Genomic DNA, 20,791 nt, shown 5'->3' on the forward strand with positions numbered 1-20,791 from the left:
ATGTACTGGTAGACAAGTGTGAAGTCTGATTCAATAAGATACAGAGGTTCAAGTGCTTTCCTTGCATCTGGTTGACTCCTGGTTCTATTCTCAGGAGTGATCTATGATCACAGAGTCAGGAGTTAACCATGAGCATGGTTGGGTTTGGCCCAATAAATAAATTAACAAACAAATAATTTGGGCCAGAGAGATAGCACAGAAGTAAAGACACTTGTCTTGAACATGGTCAGCTCAGCTTCTATACCTGACACCACATGTGGTCCCCTGACCATTATCAGCAGTGATTCCTGAGCAGAGTCAGAAGTGAGCATGAATACAGTTGGGTATGGTCCCAACACCACCCACCACCAAAGAAAACAGTTTATACTCAGTCAAAATTTAAATATTTGCTAATTAAAGTTGTTATATATCTGAGGAAATGTTTATGGAAATTCTAAGGATATTTTACGAGAAATATAGACTCTAACACTATATCATATTGAATTTATTAGATAGGTACACCCACTAGAGAGTTTTAATTTAATTATTAGCTTTGCAGAAGTATCTCGAACATTTTAATTGGTTAATTGGCCATAATTTTGACTGGACAGAGTTGTAGCCTGAATTTTTCTGAGGTTTATATACTGTAATGTCAATGACATAATTTAGAAGGAATCCAAAGGTTTCCTACAATCATCACTATTTGTACTCTTGGGTATAGAGTGTGAATCCTCCCATGATGGTTTAGTAAGTATGTTTTCCACTCCCTAAAGCTTTAATTATATTATCATCATATTTATTAGCATTAATTATAAAATTAATGTTTATATTAAATTTGTTATATTTATATTAAATATAATTTTATTATATTTATTATATTAAGAAAATGAGAATATGATAATTTTATTAGGAAGAAGAAACAAATTAGCAAGATGAATAATAGTTTATCAGTAACCTTATGCTGTATAATAAAAACAGGTGGTTAAGATGAACAAGTTTTAAAAAAATTATTTTAAATTGAATCACCATGAAATACACAGTTTCCAAGTTCTTCATGATTGGGTTTCAGTCATAAAATGTTTCAATTCTTCTCCTTCTTCTTCTTCTTCTTCTTCTTCTTCTTCTTCTTCTTCTTCTTCTTCTTCTTCTTCTTCTTCTTCTTCTTCTTCTTCTTCTTCTTCTTCTTCTTCTTCTTCTTCTTCTTCTTCTTCTTCTTCTTCTTCTTCTTCTTCTTCTTCTTCTTCTTCTTCTTCTTCTTCTTCTTCTTCTTCTTCTTCTTCTTCTCCTTCTCCTTCTCCTTCTCCTTCTCCTTCTTTCTTCTTCTCCTTCTCCTTCTGCTTCTCCTTCTCCTTCTCCTTTCCCTTCCCCTTCCCCATCCCTTTCTCCTTCCCCTTCCCCTTCCCCTCCTCCTCCTCCTTCTCCTCCTCCTCCTTCTCCTCCTCCTCCTCCTTCTCCTTCTCCTTCTCCTTCTTCTCCTTCTCCTTCTTCTTTTCTTCTTCTCCTCCTTCTCTTTCTTCCTCCTTCTCTTCCTCCTCTTTCTCCTCCTCTTCCTCCTTCTTCTTCTTCTTTCTTCCTCTTCCTCTTCTTCTTCTTCTTCTTCTTCCTCCTCCTCCTTCTTCTTCTTCTTTCTTCCTCTTCGTCTTCCTCCTCGCCCTCTTCCTCTTCCTCTCCTCTTCCATCTTCATCTTCTTCTTCTTCTTCTTCCTCCTTCTCTTCCTCCTCGTCCTCCTCCTTCTTCTCCTCCTTCTCCTCCTCCTCCTTCTTCTTTTCTTTTTTCTTATTCTTTTCTTCTTCTCTCTTTCTTTTTTTTGTCATTATGGTTTTCAATACAGATACTCAAAAATTGCCCTTTTTCTAATTTTAGCAGTCAGTGATCATTTCTAACTATTTTGTCATAGTGGTCTCTTCTCAACTCTAACTGCCCTCTGCCTCTCACAACTCGTGGCAAGCTCCGGATTGTGAACCAGTTTTCCTGGCCCCTATTTCTTCTGTCCTGGAATATTAGTTGCATACTGAGTAGTATCTTTATATCCCACAAATGAGTGTAGTCTCCTATGTCTGTCCCTCTCTTTCTGACTCACTTTACTCAGCATGATACTCTCCATGTCCATCCATTTATACACAAATTTTATGACTTCATTTTCCCTAACAGTTATAGTTTCTTTACCCAGTTCTAAGTTCTTGGGCACTCAGGTTGTTTCCAGATCCCGCTACTGTGAACAGTGTTTCAATGAACATAGGAGTGCAGATGGCATTATTTTGGGGGAGGGTCGGGCACATCTGGCAGTGGTCAAGGCTTATTCCTGGCTCTGAGCTCAAGGATCACTCCTGACTCGATTAGGGAACCATAGGGTGTGCTGGGGTTCAAAACCGTGTTAGCCACATGCAAGGCAAGTGTCCCACTGCTGTACTATCACCCTGACTGTAGTAACTTAATATTAAATTGGACTTAAGCAATTATTTTATGGGGAAGTCAATGTGGACAAAATCTGAAAGAGAGTACATGTATAGAACTGGAGGAGTGAAAGTCTTTTTCTCTGACTGCGTTTTAACAAGACAATGGTTACTGTAAGAGTTTTGGTTCCTTTCTTTTGCAAATTGTAAAATTTGTTGTAAAAGCAATTGTTAGAGTTTGCTTTTACTGACCACCTGTAAAGACGTGTTCATAGACATTTAGCTTCTCCTTTAGTGTTGCATTTTCTCCTAAAGAGAAGTTTCAAGTCCTCAATGGGTTTACAGCAATCGTTGTGTTTGCTCTCTGTAGGAGTCTGCTTTCTGGATGACTTAGATGAAGCAGGTTTATCTTGGAGTAATGAACCCAACTAGGAGTTCTATTAAGTCTTATAGCAGTGGAAGTGCTTAAAATAACTTGATAAAGTCCCTTCCATTTAAGCAGTTGGTTGGTTGAGAGTGGATCCAAATTCCCAGGTTTTTAGGAAGACCCAACTTTAAAGTTGAATTTTGATTGGGTTAGTTCTCTAGTTGGGTGAAGTAAAATAGTATTTCCATATTCATGAGTTACCTGCTGCATCTTTCATTAAATTAATAATATATTTAGTTAATATTGGACTTTCAAAGTCTAATAAGAAATAAAAACGTCCTATTATATAATAGCTCAAAAGGACTATGCTGAAATTTTTGCCCAAGGAAATATCTCGTACTTGAGAGCCAAGATTCAGAAGTTTCTTGACATAATTTCTCTAATATCTTTTGTAGAGTGTGATTAAATTTTTCCACTCTTCCTGATCGCTGAGGGTGCCATGTTGTGTGGAATTGATCATTAATTTTTAAAGCAGAGGCTAAATCTTGAGTGACTCTATTAATTCATTTATTTTGGGTTTGGGGCCACATCCAGTGCTGTTCAGGAGTTACTCATGACTCTGCATTCAGGAGTCACTCTTGGAAGTATTAAGGGTACTATTTGGGATACCTGAGATTGAATCTGGGCTGGTGGTGCACAGGCAAGTTCCCTACCTGCTATACTAGTGGTCTGGATCCTTGGGTGACTTTAGAAGCAAAAGAAGTACAAGGTCACTTTGTAGTGACCTGGGTAAGCCAAATATAGGAATCATTTCCTTAAATAATACTTTAGACACTTTTCTGGCTTTCTCAGTGTGAGTGGGGAACAATTCTACCCAGCCAGTGAAGTTGTCAATAAGAATCAATAAATATTTGTACCTGAGCATTGAGGCATTTGTGTGATGTCAAGATGCCAATTCTTCCTTAGGAGTTTCCTCGATGCAGAGCATCGATTTCCACTATGTTTATTAATATGTTATTTATTAATAACATTATTAATAATTTATTTATTAATATAATGTTATATAATATAATGTTATAATATAATAAATAATGTTATTTATTAATAACATTAATATGTTATTTATTAATAACAGGATTTCCACTATGTTTATTAATAGAGTACAAAGCACAACTTTGAATTACTTCTCTTACTGTCCTGTTTAGTTCCTTCCCATGGGAAACAGTTTTTACTAGTGTTGTTAAGTATTTTATTTCCTAAATCATATTGTAAATCTTATCCCAAACTTTCTTCTGTGGCTTTGGACATGTGGCTAGTCATCATCATGTTGAAAATAACACCAAAGAAAATAAAAAAAGCATAGACACTGTTTTTGAATCTATGTCAATTTATGAAAGCCCAGATAACTATGATACATAAACCTAAATATGGGATTATGGTTGTAAGATGGTAAATGGTTTTGTTTAAACCAATGTGACTAACTAGATAGGATACCCCACCCTTTAGTTATCCCCTCATGGTTCTTGAATATAAAATTTCTGTAAATATATTCAGGAAGTAGAAAAATCTCTACATTTTACTCTGTAATTTATGAAACAAGAGCTATTACTGTAGAAAGAATCAAGTATAAGACTCAGGAACTTCTAATCATCATGAAAAGCAGGAAAAGTAAACCTATAGAAAAAAGTATATGGTGATGGCAATTGGAAGGGTTAGTGACACAATAACAGACTTAAGAGAAGGAGAGATGGAAAGATTATTAATACCTAGTACATTCCTATTTAACTATTAGAAGAGTGAGTGATATAATGGAGGAGTGACTGATCCTAATCCCCAAAGGAAATTGAGTTACTGGCATACAGTGGAAAGACTATCACTCTATTGGTAGTCTCTGGGAAACCTATTAATACTCTGGTGCTCTAGAGTAAAAGTTGATACACTTAATCAAACAGAAATTTAAAAAGAAAAATTTCTAGGACCGGAGAAGTAGTACCAGAAGGAAGGTGATTACCTTGCCTGCAGCATACTCATATTTGATTGCCATCACTGCATTTAGTCTCCCAAGCACTTCCAGGTGTCACTCCTGAGCACCTGAGTAGCTAAGAGTAGCCACTGAGCATGACCCACAACCTCCAACTGTTTTTAAAGAAAAGATTCTTTTCTCCTCTCATTTTAGAAAAATTATTGCTGGAGGTTTACTTGACAATTTACAATCCAAATTTTCAAATGTGGTAATTGTTTTAGGAGTAATCAACATAGTCCGTGTGTGTGTGTGTGTGTGTGTGTGTGTGGTGTGTGGTGTGTGTGTGTGCATATATATAATGGCTGTTGTATTCTGTTACTTTCCTGTCTTCACTTATTTTTGGTAGCGTCTTTAGGGTTTTCTATATATATTTTCACATTTTGTTATATTTGTGAGTTTACATCTTTATTTATAATTTTGATAACCATTATTTCATTTTTTGCCTAATTGCACTGGTTAGGACTTCCAGTACAATACTGAATAATGGTAAGAGTGCTTGATCTTCATGTTTCTTTTCCTTAAGTTTCTACCTTCCATTATATTTGGGTGGATTTGAATGATGTTTTTCCGTTCCCCTATATGTATAATTTGTGTCTCTCTTATAATTTTTTGTGCTTGTCAGAGAGTTGGAATAGAATGTTGCATATCACAAATAACATGTTTTAAAGTTTATTTTGATTACATGCCTCTTAAATTTCCCATAGTTCATAGGTGCTCTATTCTGAGAGCTTGTGAAAATTGTTTCTTTCTCCTTGCATTTAAGTTTGGGAAGTTTATATTTTGATCTAACTTTACACTCACTTATTCTTTTTTGGCCAGGCTACTTCACTGATGAACATATTTGAAAAGCACAAAGTATTTTGTTGTGCTTTTATATTCCAACATTTTTATAATATTTATATAGAATTTTCATATCTCTGTATTTTATGTCTGTCTTTTAATATTGCCTACTTTTTATTAAAACTATTAATGGATTAATAATATCAGTTAATTCCAAAATCTTTGTCATAATTGAGTCTGGTTATAATGCTTGTTTTGTATCTACAGATTGTATTTTTTCTAGACTTCTAGCATTCCTTGTAAATTTTTTGTTGAAGGTCACACATAGTACTTAGCTAAATAGGACTTTAGTGTGAGGTTTTGTGTTAATCTGACTAGGATTTAGGCTATGTTTAATGTTTGCTGTAGCTGTAGGTGTCAAAGCCTTCAAATTCCTTTAATGTCCTTGATTTTTGCCTTCGCCTATGAGCTCTGGTATGCCTTAACATCTACTTCAGCAGATAAAGTTTGCATTTTGCAGATCGTTTATTTCTAGTACTTTTTATACTGAAACATATTGGTGTGGCGGTTAGGTATGAGATAGAGTGAATATTCTATAATCTTATAATTAAATGCTTACTTTTAGTGAGAATGTGCCTCTGGACTGTCCTTGACAGCATTTCATAGCTATCCCCTGTGGTGAAACAAGAGGGCTTGAAAGTACTGGAATCACATAGAACTGCCCTTTCTCCAGATGGAATAAGATTCTGATTAAGTCTTTCAGGGTTTTGTTAAAAGAGAATGCTTGATTTGAGAACATGCTGTTATGGACAATGCAGTGTTTACTCTTCCCTCCCTTGTCAGAATTATATGGTTTTTATTTTTGTCTCTTTTATATAAGAACCGGCTGTGATTCATGGAGGTAAAACCTTTAAGACTGTGGCCTCCAGGAATCTCTTCTTCATAAGGTAGGTAGTCCATGTTGATCCTTCAATAATTTATCAAAATTAACATTTAATAAAGTGGTGTTCCTGCTCTACGCTATTGGATTTTATTTTTGCCTCTCGATTTGGCATTTTCTAGATTTGGGGATGAAAGTTTTCTCTGCAACCTCAGTTGTCTAATACGTTCAAGAACTAGTACAGAGGCTCTCTAAGCTCAATAAGGTTCAGTTAGCAACTAGCAGCTCAGTATATCCTCAATGACTTTAATAGCACCACTGTGAGATATAGCAATTTTCACAGTTTTTCTTTTACTGAACTATTTTTTGATAATTATATTTACCATTTTGTTGTAACATATGATATAAAATAAATTATTTTGTGCCTGATAGGGGCCAAGTCTGGGAGGTGAGTGGGAGCAATGATGGAGGGAGTATAACACTGGCGGTGGGATTTATGTTGGTGTTGGAACATTGAATACTGGAAACAACCATATTATGAACAACTTTGTGAACCATGGAATTTAAAGAAAGATAAATTGAAATGGCATTGCTTTTCTACTTTGATCATATTTCTCCCCATAAGTTGGAAGTTACAAATTTCAAAATTTTTTACATATAAGACTTGAAGCCAAAAGTCTAATGAGTTTCTTTTAATTAGGATCTTATAGCTTACTTGACTGATTCTCTCACTTTTAGGGCCGGTACAACTATATTTTCTAATTTATCCAGAGCAGAAATGGAAGTTCTGGGCTTGATTACAGATGTTCATAGGTGACTGGAAATAAGGCTTGTGTGATTGGAAAGCATAAATTGGAATGGAACAACTGAAAAGTCAGTTAATCTTGGGAAAACATAGTTTAGTAAAAAAAATTCATCAACAGAATAGTTATTTGTTGGGTTTTTTCTTCATTGACCTAGTTTATGCATGGATCTTAATTATGATGTGAATTTATATACTTCTAACAGGAAGTAGACATTGAAATATGGATTGTAGAGAAGTCAAAGACATGCCACCCAGATGTTCAGTGGTGCTCTCATTCAAGTCCAGAGAACTTCTGGTTTAGAAAGGCTATGGTAAAAATTGGTCACTGCAGCATGCCTGCATCAAGGGCTTGGGTACTCATAAACACTGTATTTTTGAGTACATGGGGTGCTATTGGAATCTGGCGGTGGATGCAGTGCCATGAATCCTATACATATATAGAGGTATTAAGCTGTACCCAAGAAATTTTATAATTTTTCAACTTGATGAAAATAAATATGGGAAAGAAATAAAATTATTGATACTGTAAAAGGACTACTCTTATTACAAAGACATATATACATATTTATGCATATAAAATTGTATATATTTATGAAGTATATTAAGGTAGTCATGGAGTTCATCAAGAAGAAAAACTTCAGAAGAAATCTGCTCACAGTAGTCTGCAAAAGTTGTGATGTTATCAGACCAGAATCCATAAGGTACATTGAAGACAAGGTCGGCAAAATCCTCCATGAGATTGAAGCTGAAGGTATCTTCAAAGATGACATACCACTGACCAAACAATTGGAAACAGAGATAAACAAATGGGACTATCTTAAATTAAGAAGCTTCTGCACCTCAAAAGATACCGTGACCAGAATACAAAAACAATCTACAGAATGGGAAAGGATATTCACCCAATACCCATCTGATAAGGGACTGATATTAAGGATATACAAGGCACTGGTTGAACTCTACAAGAGAAAAACATCCAACCCTATCAGAAAATGGGGTGGTGAAATGAACAGAAACTTTCTCAAAGAAGAAATCCGAATGGCCAAGAGGCACATAAAGAATGCTCTTCATCACTAATCATCAGGGAGATGCAGATCAAAACAACAAAGAGATATCATCTCACACCACAGGGACTGGCCCACATTCTAAAGAACAAAGCAACTCGTGTTGGTGAAGATGTGGGGAGAAAGGGACTCTCCTTCACTGCTGGTCGGAATGCCGACCATTTCAACCCTTTGGGAACACCATATGGGCACTTCTCAAAAAATTAGAAATTGAGCTCCCATTTGACCCAGCAATACCACTTCTGAGAATATATCCCGGAGATGCAAAAAAGTATAGTAGAAATTACATCTGCACTTGTATGTTCGTTGCAGAACTGTTTACAATAGCCAGAATCTGGAAAAGACTGGAGTGCCCAAGAACAGATGACTGGTTAAAGAAACTTTGGTACATCTGCGCAATGGAATACTATGCAGCTGTTAGAAAGGATAAGTCATGAAATTTGCATATAAGTGGAACAGCATGGAGAGTATCATGCTAAGTGAAATGATTTTGAAAGAGAGGGACAGACATAGAAAGATTGCACTCATTTGTGGAATATAAAGTAGCAGAATGCAAGACTTACACCCAAGAATAGTAGAGATGTGTACCAGGAGGATTGCTCCAGAGCTTGGAAGCTGGCTTCATGTGCTGGGGGAAAAGGTAGCTCAGATAGAAAAGGGACCACCAAGTAAAGGGTGCTTGGAGGGCCCGCTCGGGATGGGAGATGCGGGCTGAATGTAGACTATAGACCAAACATGATGGCCACTCAATACCTATATTGCAAACCACAAAACCCAGAAGGAGAGAGAGAGCAAAAGGGAATGCCCTGCTACAAAGGCGGGGTGAGGTGAGGGGAAGGGGTGGGGGTGGTGGGAGGGATACTGGAATCATTTGTGGAGAATGGGCACTGGTGGAGGGATGGGTACTCTATCAGTGTATGACTGAAACGTAAGCACAAAAGTTTGTTAGTCTGTAACTGTACCTCACAGTGATTCATATAAAATAAAAAAAATTAAATGTTTTAAATAAGACAAAAGTTGTGCTGTTATTAATTCAAAAGGATATATGCACACTGTTATTCATTGCAGCACATAGTACAGTAGTGAAGATATGGAATCAACTTAGGTTTCCAACGACAGATCAATGGATTTTGAATATGTGGTATGTATATACAATGGAATACTATACAGCTGAAAGGAACAATGGAATTACACAATGTGCTGCAATTTGAATTGACTGGGAGGAACCATGTTGATTGAAGTAAGCCAGAAGAAGGGCTAACACAGGATGAACTCATTTATCTGTGATACTTAGAATAACTGGACGAGGAAATGCAATTTAGCAAAGGAAGGATTCCTACATCACCCTTGACCCCAGAGTATAGCGGGAACAACAGAGAAGGAAAGAAATTGAGATAAAAGGAAGAAGATGAGAAAGGGAAGTTATAATAGTGGAACAGGGACCAGGGACCTCAGGTATATCAGTGATGTGGGAGAGTGGTATAGCTATATATCCAAACCACAGACTCAACAGCATTGAAAACATGATACTCAAACTGCAATCATCAAAATTTAAAATGTGCCTATTAAGGCAGCAGGCTGGTGGGTCAGGAGGGAATTGGGGAACACTAGTGGAGGGAAGTTGACACTGATGGTGGGACTGATGCTAGAACATTATATGTCTAAAATGCAATTATCAGTGAAAGACTTTCTAATTCGTGATTCTTTAATTTTTTTTAAATTGTGATGTTAAAAATTACTCTGAGTTATTCTCAAGAAAAATGTGAACCAAGTATTTTTACATTAAACTAAATTGACTTTAGAGCAAAGTATGAGCTATAATGTGACACAGAAAAAATTATTACGTATTTCCATATGCTTTTCTATGGAATTTAACAGGAATAAAACCTTCAGATTAATGAGAAATTTAGAAGTTTGACATATGTTTTATGGTAAGGAGTAACTATATTTATAAAAGTTAAGAATATGAGATAAAATTACATAATGGAAACATTTTATACTGTGTATGATTCAAATAGCAACAACTGGTGTAGATGGAGAATAATCTCACAGATATAAACTAGGATTAAGAAGCTGTAAGTTTAAACTAGCATGTGTGTCAGAAATCAGAAAGAGAAGATTGGGAGAAAAGGGTTTACTAGAAAATTTTGTTATAACTCATAATTGGAGTAAATAGGGTATTTTTGAAGTGGTATAACTGTATTTTATAAAAAAATACAGTAAGGTCTACTCAGGAAGAAGGAAAATCCCACAGGCCAATGAAATAGAATTGAGAGTCAAGAGGAAATATTTGGGTATATCAATAGTTAATTTTTCAACAAAGGAGCAAAGAATATGAAATGGAACAAGGAATATCTCTTCAACAAATGGTGTCTGGAAAATTGGTCAGTCATATGCAAAAAGGAATTTACCTGACCTAAATTCATACACTGTATTGATGAAAACATTGGTAGAAGACTTCATGACATTTGAATGAAGGAGTATCTCCAGTAATCCAATGACATTGGCCAAGTAAGTAGATGAAAAGATTAATAAATGGAGCTACATAAAATTAAGAAGCTTCCACACCACAGAAGAAAAGATGACAAGAATTAAAAAGATATTCCACAGACTGGGAGGAAACATTTGGCCATGACTTATCTGACAAAGGAATAATATTCAAACTATATAAAGCACTGATAGAATTTTACAAGAGAAAAAAACAACCAACCCTATTAAAAATGAGGATAAGAGATGAACATAAAATTCCTCAAAGAAGATATATAAATGGTCAAAGGACATATGAAATAGTGCTCTGACAATGGAAAACAAATTATCTAATGCTTCCTTTTCAGCAGGTCCAACTTTAGGGGAGAGACTCTCCAAACAATAATAGTGAGTTTTGTTGAAATATTGAATGCAATCAAAGTGAAAGTAAAGTGAAATTTATTAGCTACACAGGCGGGGGGGTAAGGGTGAGGGGCTAGGGGCGTGGGGGGGCTAGGGGTGTGGGGGTGCGGGGTGGAGCTATACTGGGATTCTTGGTGGTGGAATATGTGCACTGGTGAAGGGATGGGTGTTCGAGCATTGTATAACTGAGACTTAAACCTGAAAACTTTGTAACTTTCCACATGGTGACTCAATAAAAATTTTTTTTTAAAAAAGAAATAGTGCTCTGAATCACTAATCATAAGGGAAATGAAAATCAAAGCAGCAATGAAATATCACTTCACACCAGAGCGACTGGCACTCATCAAAAAGAGCAATAACAGCCATTAGTGGCATGGATGTGGGGGCAAGGAGCCCTCATTCACTGTGTATGGGAATGATGACTGGTCTAGCCTTCATGGAAACCAATATGAGCACCAAAATACCAGTAAGTGAGCTTCCATATGACTAAGCAATTTCACTTCTCACCCTCTACCCCAAGGGTCCAAAAGTTCTACTCAGGAAGGACATTTGCACTCCTATATTCATTGTAGCACTATACACATAAACATAATCCGGAAACAACTCAAACCTACAAGAACAGATGACTGGATAAAGAAAATACTTGGTTATAAGAAAAGATAAAATTATGATATATGCTGCTACATGGATGAATATGGAAAGAATCCTGCTAAGGGGAAGTTAGTCAGAAAGAAATAAGCATACAGAATGATCTCTCTCATGTAAGTGATACAGAGAATCATAGTAAGGAAATAACAAATGCCCCAAAACAACAGAAACTGGAAACTGGTCTTCAGTAGGAAGCTTATCATGGTAGGGATATGGAAGACAATAACATGGAGTGGGCATTGAAACAGTGGTCTAGGGAAATGGTCATTTTGGTGGTGCTGGAAAATTTTATGTATGAAACCCTGCAATTAACAGTATTGTAAATCACAGTGCCTAAAATAAAATTTTTGAAAAGAATATACACTGAAATAAAAATTGCAATGTACATTACATGTTTTACAATAAATTTACACTTTAGGAATAAAATTATAAAATTTTAAAACTTACTATAAAATATTTGTTATAATTTATGTAATATAGTATTAATAGCATTTAGTTTTATAGTACTGATGCACAGAGTTACTGCTCCTACCATCACCAAAGTGCTCATGACCCTCTACCATTGTCCTTAAGTCACCTCTGGTTTAATCTTCCTTCCCATCCCAGCAACGTTCTTTACTTTGTTACCAAGTTTTGTAATTCAAAGCCAAGGGCTTGTCGTTGTTTAGTTTAATCTATTCCATTGTTTTGTCAACTCCCTTATTTTGTTTATATTCTACAGATGAATATTTTAAAAATTCTAATTTATGGTGACCTTGGATTGGAGCGATAGCACAGCGGGTAAGGCGTTTGCCTTGCACGTGGGTGACCCGGGTTCAATTCCTCTGTTCCTCTCGGACAGCCCGGCAAGCTACTGAGAGTATCCCGCCCGTATGGCAGAGCCTGACAAGCTACCCGTGGAGTATTCGATATGCCAAAAACAGTAACAACAAGTCTCACAATGGAGACGTTACTGGTGCCCACTCGAGCAAATCGAACAATGGGACTACAGTGCTACAGTGCATTCTACAGATGAGTGAGGTGATCTGGTATTTGTTCTTCTTCTAACATATTTTTTCTTTAAAAAATACCCTTCAGTCCCCTAGGCATTGAATCAAGCAGCATACTTTAATCTTTTCTTACAGCTGCATCATATTTCATTGTGTATATCAACAAGTACTTCATTATCGTATGTTTGTCATTGAACACATAGTTTTTTCTATATTCTGGCTATTGCACTAGGCAACGTGATAAACATAAGTGTGCATATGTTTTCTTGAATTAATGTTTTATATTTTGGGGTCAGACTCCAAAAAGTGGAATTGCTGGATCATACATTAGATATAGGGCTAATATAAAAATACACTAAGCATGCGCAATACTAAACAACAACAACGACAACAAACAATAATCCCATAAAAAAACTGGGAGATGAGATGAACAGACACTTCCATATAGAACATTCTGATGGCCAGCAGACATATGAAAAATTCTTCATCATAATTTGTTATCAGGAACATGCAAATCAAAACAAAAGTGAGATATCACCTCACACCAGTGAGAATGGCATATATTAACTAGGCTGGAAACACCGAGTGTTTGGTGCAGATGCAGTGAAAAGGCAACCCTCCTTCTTTTTCTTTTTTTAAAAAAAATTTATTGAATCACAGTGAGATAGTTACAATCTTCCATGTTTGGGTTACAATCACACAATGATCAAACACCCATCCCTCCACCAGTGCACATTCCCCACCACCAATATCCCTGGCACACACCCCCTTTTCCACCCTCCCTCTGCCTCCATGGCAGACAATATTCCCCATAATCTCTCTCTCTACTTTTGGGCATTATGGCTTGCAACACAGACACTGAGAGGTCATGTTTGGTCCTTTATCTACTTTCGGCCCATATATCCCATCCCGACTGATTCCTCATTTGTCAGCCTCATGTGATGTTATTCTATACTCCACAAATGAGTGCAGTCCTATGTCTGTCCCTCTCTTTCTGATTGATTTCACTTAGCATGATACTCTGCATGTCTATCCATTTATAAGCAAATTTCATGACTTAATCTCTCCTAACAGCTGAATAGTATTCCATTGTGTAGATGTAGCAACGTTTCTTTAACCAGTCATCTGTTCTAGGGCACTTAGGTTGTTTCTAGATTTTGGCTATTGTGAACAGTGCTTGCTGCAATGAATATATAGGTACAGAAGTCATTTCTACTGTGCTTTTTTGCATCCTCAGGATATATTCCCGGAAGTGATATTGCGGGGTCATATGGAAGCTCAATTTCTAGTTTTTGAAGGCGTGGCCATATTTTTTTCCAGAAAGGCTGGACCAGTCGGCATTCCCACTAACAGTGAAAGAACATCCCTTTTCCCCCACATCCACACCAGCACTGGTTGCTTTTGTTCTTTTTGAATGTGTGCCAGTTTCTGTGGTGTGAGATGATAGCTCATTGTTGTTTTGATTTGCATCTCCCTGATGACCAGTGATTTTTTAAAGTGGAGCACTTTAACATGAGCCTTTTAGACATTTGTATTTCTTTTTTAAGGAAACTTCTGTTTATTTCTTCTCCCCATTTTTGATGGGGTTGGGGACTTTTTTCTTGTACAATTCTACTAGTTTCTTGTATATCCTGGATATTAATCCCTTATCAGATGAATATTGGGTAAATATTCTTTCCCATTCTATGGACTCTTTCTGTATTTTGGTCACTGCTTCTTTTGAAGTGCAGAAGCTTCTTACTTTGATGTAGTCCCATTTGTTTATGTTTGCTTCCACTTGCATGGTCAGTACTGTTTCATCCTTAAAGATGCTTTTAGCTTCAATGTCATGGAGAGTTCTGCTACTTTTTCCTCTATGTACCTTATAGATTCATGTCTGATATTGAGGTATTTAATCCATTTTAATCTGACTTTTGTGCCTAGCATTAGACAGAGGTCAGAGTTCATTTTTTTGCAGGTAGCTATTCAGTTTTCCCAGCACCACTTTTTGAAGAGGCTTTCCTTGTTCCACTTCACATTTCTTGCTCCTTTGTTGAATATTAAGTGGCCATATATTTGGGGGTCTGTGACAGGATATTCAACTCTGTTCAAGTCTGCAGGTCTGTTTCTAGCCCAATTCCATGCTGCCTTAATTACTACTGCTTTGTAGTAGAGTTTGAAGTTGGGAAAGGTGATGCCACCCATCTTCTTTTCCCTGAGGATTGTTTTAGCTATTCATGGGGGTTTATTGTTCCATATGAAATTTCAGGAGTGTTTTGTCTATTTCTTTAAAAACTGTCATGAGTATCCTGATAGGAACTTCATTAAATTTCTATAGTGCTTTTGGCAGTATTGCCATTTTGATAATGTTAATTATCCCTATCTATGAGCAAAGGATGTGTCTCCATTTCCTAGTGTCCTCTTTAATTTTTTGAAGTAGTGTTTTGTAATTTTTTTTGTATAGGTCCTTCACCTCTTTGGCTAAGGTGATTCCGAGGTACTTGATTTTCTGAGGCACTGTTGTGAACGAGCTTTTTAAAATGTGTCTTTCTTCCCTTTTATTATTTGTGTATAAGAAAACCATGGACTTTCGGGTGATTTTGTAGCCTGCCACTTTACTATATCGACCTATTGTTTCTAAGAGATTTTCTGTAGTCTTTAGGGTTTTCTAAGTATAGTATCATAACGTCTGCAAATAGTGATAGCTTGACCTCTTCCTTTCCTCTCTGTGTGCCCTTAATATCTTTTTCCTGTCTAATTGCTATGGCCAGGATTTACAGTACTATATTGAATAGGAGTGGCTAAATTGGGCAACCTTGTCTTATGCCCGATCTTAGAGGGAAGGATTTTAGTTTTTCCCCACTGAGAATGATACTTGCCATGGGCTTGTGGTAGATGGCTTTGACTATGTTGAGGAAAGTTACTTTGATGCCCATTTTGCTGAGAGTTTTCATCATAAATGGGTGCTGGATCTTGTCAAATGCTTTCTATGCTGCTATTGATATGATCATATGGTTTTTATTACTTCTTTTACTGATATGATGAATTATGTTGATTGATTTGCAAATGTTAAACCATCCTTGCATCCCTAGGATGAATCCTACTTGGTCATGGTGTATGGTGGGAATCATTGTTGGTGGGAATCACATTTGGGTCAGTTTCTATAGAAAATGGTACAGAAATTGCTCAAAGACTAAGAACTAGATCTTCTATGTGACCCAATAATTTAAAACAATTTAAATCCTTCGTGAAAGTAGAGTTCTATTGTGTTCTTGGGAGGGGGGATTCATTTAAAAAACATGATTATTCTCTTTAAATGTTTTATATATAAATTTAGATGTAATTAATATAGCAATAGGATTTTATCTTATATAACAAATGTATAGATACTCATAGCAACAGGATTTTATCTTACATTACAAATTTGTAGATACTCATTTTCATTTCATTATTTTTAATTGAAGTAATATTGCATTAGAAGAGTATGCAAGTTTCATGTGAGCACTATTTAAAACCATGTGCCTCTTCCATATTCAGTCCACCAAAGTCCACGTCCATTTTTTACCATGCATTTGGCCTCTTTTTCCAATTTACACACTCCTTCATCTTTCTGTCTTATAGCTGAGTAGTAGTCTTTGTGTGTGTGTTTGTGTGAAGTAAATAGATTTTATTTGGAGAGTTTTTGAAGGTGTGGAGGGGGAGAGAGTGAGAGAGTAACACCCTCAAGAGAGAATGCAGGCTTCTCCAAGGGCGGAGAGAGCCTCTACACACATCCCAGTATTAGACAGAAAAATACACATATCAAGAGGGAAGAAGCAGGTGACACATTAACTCGGGCACCACATGTGCTCAGCCATGTGGGCATAAGCAGCACATGGGCTCTGGCAGCATATTTCCCTGAGTAGTATTCTATTGCATTTATAGACAACATTACTTTTTTTCATTCTTTGGTTAATGGACACTTAGCTTAGGTTCAGTTCTTGCTGTTATAAATGATCCTGCAATAAACAGAGGTGTGAATGTAGTTCTTCAAATTAATATATTTAGAGTTGGGGGTATAGGTGGAATAAGTGGATGTATGTAATTTTTCTGTTCCTTTCTTTAAGGATTTTCCACACTGATTTCTATAATGGCTGCATTGATTTACTTTCCTTCCAATGATGTTCCAGGTATCTCTTCTCTCCAAAATGTCCTAAGAATATGTCCTAAGTGCTTGTTTCTTGAATGCTAAATAATAGCCATTTCAACGGTGTGAAGTGGTATCTTACTGTGGTTCTTATTTGAATTTCCTTAAGAATAAGAAATGAGGGGCTGGAGCAATATCACAGGGGGTAGGGCGTTTGCCTTGCATGTGACCAACCCGCGTTCCATTCCCAGCATCCCATATGGTCCCCTGAGCACTGCCAGGGGTAATTCCTGAGTGCAGAGCAAAGAGTAACCCCTGTGCATCGCCAGGTGTGACCCAAAAAAGAAAAAAAGAAAAAAGAATAAGAGATGATAGGGAACTGGAGAGAGAGTACAATGGGTAGGGCATTTGTATTCCACATGATGGATCTGGATTTGACTCCCAGCACCCCATATGGTTCCCTGAGTGATCCTTGAGTGTAGAGCCAAGAGAAAACCCAGAATACTGTGACGTGTGGCCTCAAAACAGAAGAATAATAAACGATAAATATCTTTTAATATGCCTATATGCTATTACAGATACTCTTAAAGAACATTTACAATGTGATACTGATTTATATTGTAATTCATATTGAGCAACATTAGTAAAGTGTAAAAAACTAAGGCTCGCCGAGGGGCGAGTGCACTCGTGGGCTCTCCGGGCGACTCTGTCTCACCACCCGCGTTCGGTGCTCTAGAACCGCAGTGTGTGGACTGGATCAGGACGGCCGATGGTCAAGGACAGGCGAAGGAAGAACGAGGACCAAGCTGGTTGCTGATTAGTTACCATTTATTCAATCTTCCATCTTTCTCATCTCCCGCACTCCCAGCTCCGGCCTCTCTGGATCTACTGCTCAACTGCTGCCTCCCTCTGGCTTCTCTCTCTCCTCCTACTTGTCTCTCCCACCTTGCCCTCTAGGCTACAACCAGCCAGGTAGCCAAATCAACATAAGAAAGCCCTTCCTGAGGGCAGCGCCCTCCAAAGCCCTTCCTCACTCTTAAGGTTTTTTTGTTTTCCTTAGTCCAGGAACTTATTAACATCTTAATACTAGTTATTTTTGTATGGACATAGCAAGGGATACATTGAGGCTTCCAAGGCGGCTCTCCTGGCAACATCTTGCCACAGGCTCAGACCACAGCACTCAGGCCAGATTAATCATTCCTCACCCTAGCAGGGTCCAAATCTAGTATCACTGTTTGGATCATGACAGCATTTGTCCATGATCAAGCTCTTAACTTATAGTTAAGCATTAGGCCCTTTGGCCAGGCCCATCTCGATGCCAGGGTAGCACACAACTCACCGCTTGCCCTGGGTCCTTCTTGTCCCACGTCGGGACCGTGCTTTGGGGGTGCTAGGAAGTAAGGGCAGCTGAGGCTTAGGTCAAGAGAACAGATGCCCTGGAGGAAAATATCATGTAGAGTCAAATGACTCCCAGGTTACAAAGGCATAACATTTGTTAAGTCTTCCTGTGTCCATACAAAAAGGACTTGCTCTGAATAAACTATGCAAAGGACTCAAGGAGAAGAGAAAAACATTATTTACAAGTCAACAGGACACTAAGAAAGAAGCTACAAATAAACAAAGAGGAATAGGAGCACTGTAACGGGAGTAACCCAATAAACCTAAACTACTGAGGCTATGTTATCCTACATATCCCCCTTTTTCTTTTTACAAAAACACCAAAATTCGAAAATGAGGAACAATTCCAAATTACAACACAATTTCAAATAACAATACAGTCTTATTAGTTGTGCTAAGATTTCAGTCCGACCCTGGGTCCAGAGCAGTGCTTGTAGCAAAGAGTCCAATTGTCCTGCACTGTCCAGGGGTGGTAAGAGACAGTAAAGAATAGCTAAAACAGCACACAAAATGGACCCTCTGCTCCTAAAGACTATGACCCGAGAGGTCTTCTAATTTTGGCACTTCCATTTTGGCACCCAGAGCATCTTCTTACAAAAATGCATCTAGACTGTGAGCTGTGCTACAACTCCGTGCCGCCCGGGGAGGGATTTTTCCTCTCCACCCTGTTTTTCTGCACAGAAAATGGTGGCGGCGGCAACAACTACGTGGTGAGAGCCACCTTCTAAGACTCCCAACCCAGAGGTATGAATTTTGCAGTGTTGGGGCTCATAGGCAATCATGGGAAGGGGGCGTTACCGGTACGCCCTCAGCCCAGATAAGATCCAGAGCTGCCTCGCACGAAACGGACCCTCTGCTCCTAAAGACTATGGTCCAAGAGGTCTTCTAACCCATTTTGGCACCCAGAGCAGCTTCTTACAGAAATGCATCTAGACTGTGAACTGAGCTAAAATATCAGAAATCCAAAACTGCGTGGCTGCTGTTGCGGCTGTGCGAGCTCGTAGAATCTTCATTCTCAGCAATGAAAAGAAATTTTAGCAGGCCTGATTGTTGGGGGAAAATTCCAGACAATACTAGTGAGTTCTCTGTTTAAATATTGAATGTATTCAAAGTATAGAGAGAATAAAGTGAAGATCATTAGCTACTTAGGTGGGGAGGTGGGAGGAGGGTATATTGGGGTTCTTGGTGTTGGAACATGTGCACTGGTAAAGGGATAGGGGTTCAATCATTATATGACTGAAACTTAAACCTGAAAGCTTTGTATCTTTTTCATGGTGATTCAACACAATAAAAACTTAAAAAAAAATAAGAATAGCTAAAACAGTTTTGAATAACAGTCTAGAGAAAAAGCACTACTAGATAGCAAATTTGCTACTTTGCCATAATAATAAAATGGTGCAGTTTTAGGACACGAATAGACAAATTTTTTAAAAAATATAATGAAACTATAATAAAGAACATATATTAATGTAATTTTGGTATAAGCCATATAGCATATAATCAGTGGGTGAAATTGTGAACTTTTCTATACTTGTGTTAGGATAATTAGATAGTCTTATGGAACCAGATAAGTTGAGATGAATACTGTAGACTACTTGCAAATACTTAATAATTTCATTTTTGGTTACTTAAACCCTAAGAAAAAGGGGAACATTGTATATATATAATGTATATATGCCTATATATGTAAGTGAAATAGGAATGTGTGTACATATATATATGTAAATCTTATAAACATCTGGAGTGAAAAAAGTTTCAAAAGGTTACAGTACAACATAAAATCATAAATTTAGCTATAAGTTTATAGGTATATAAATGATATGTCAATATAAACCAATTAGTGTATATAAATTATATCTTAATGTTATATGTATTAAGTAGAAAGTATACTATCTTCAAGATATTTATGTATGGAATGAATTATTTAATTCCATAGAAATAAAGCATAAGTCATAAAAGAAATATAGAAGAAAGAAGAGTGCAGCAAATTTAATTTTATTGAAATTTAAAATGTATCAATATAAAAAGAATAATTGAATACTGCATACCACAGCAGATATTTACAACTTCGTATCAAAAATGTCAGAAAAAATTGTATATATAAAGTATTTATGTAAATTCAAAAGAAATTAAAATATAAAAAGCCCATGCCCAGATGGATTCACTAGTGATTTCTTCCAAACCTTTAAGGAGGACCTACTGCCAGTTCTTTTCAAGCTTTTCCAGGAAATTCAAGAAATAGAAACACTCTCAGTTTCTATCAGGCAAATAACACGCTGTTACCAAAAGCAGACAGAGACACCACAAAAAAGAAAATTACAGGCTGATATCCCTGATGAACACAGGTGCAAAGATCTCAACAAAATACTTGTATCATTTGTATCACTTGTCATCCTGTTGGTCATCGATTTGCTCAAGGAGACCCCAATAACATCTCCATTCATCTCTGTCATGTACTAGTATAACCCAATGG

The 20,791-nt window shown here is 37.0% G+C and overlaps 1 protein-coding gene across 3 annotated transcripts in view; it reads left to right on the forward strand.

Annotated features, from left to right (window-relative positions):
* SPRY3 (sprouty RTK signaling antagonist 3) overlaps nucleotides 1–20,791 on the forward strand; it is a 159,353-nt gene that overhangs the window by 19,422 nt on the left and 119,140 nt on the right. For 2 of the 3 annotated variants that reach the window (XM_055122111.1, XM_055122110.1), the window contains exon 3: nucleotides 6,424–6,490. The exons of the other annotated variant lie outside the window; for it this stretch is intronic. The gene's annotated coding sequence lies outside the window, so the exon portion shown is untranslated. The remainder of the gene's footprint in view (nucleotides 1–6,423; nucleotides 6,491–20,791) is intronic. 3 annotated transcript variants of the gene reach the window in all.

This window comes from Sorex araneus, chromosome X (genome assembly GCF_027595985.1).
Source record: "Sorex araneus isolate mSorAra2 chromosome X, mSorAra2.pri, whole genome shotgun sequence".
NCBI classification, from domain to species: Eukaryota; Metazoa; Chordata; class Mammalia; order Eulipotyphla; family Soricidae; genus Sorex; species Sorex araneus.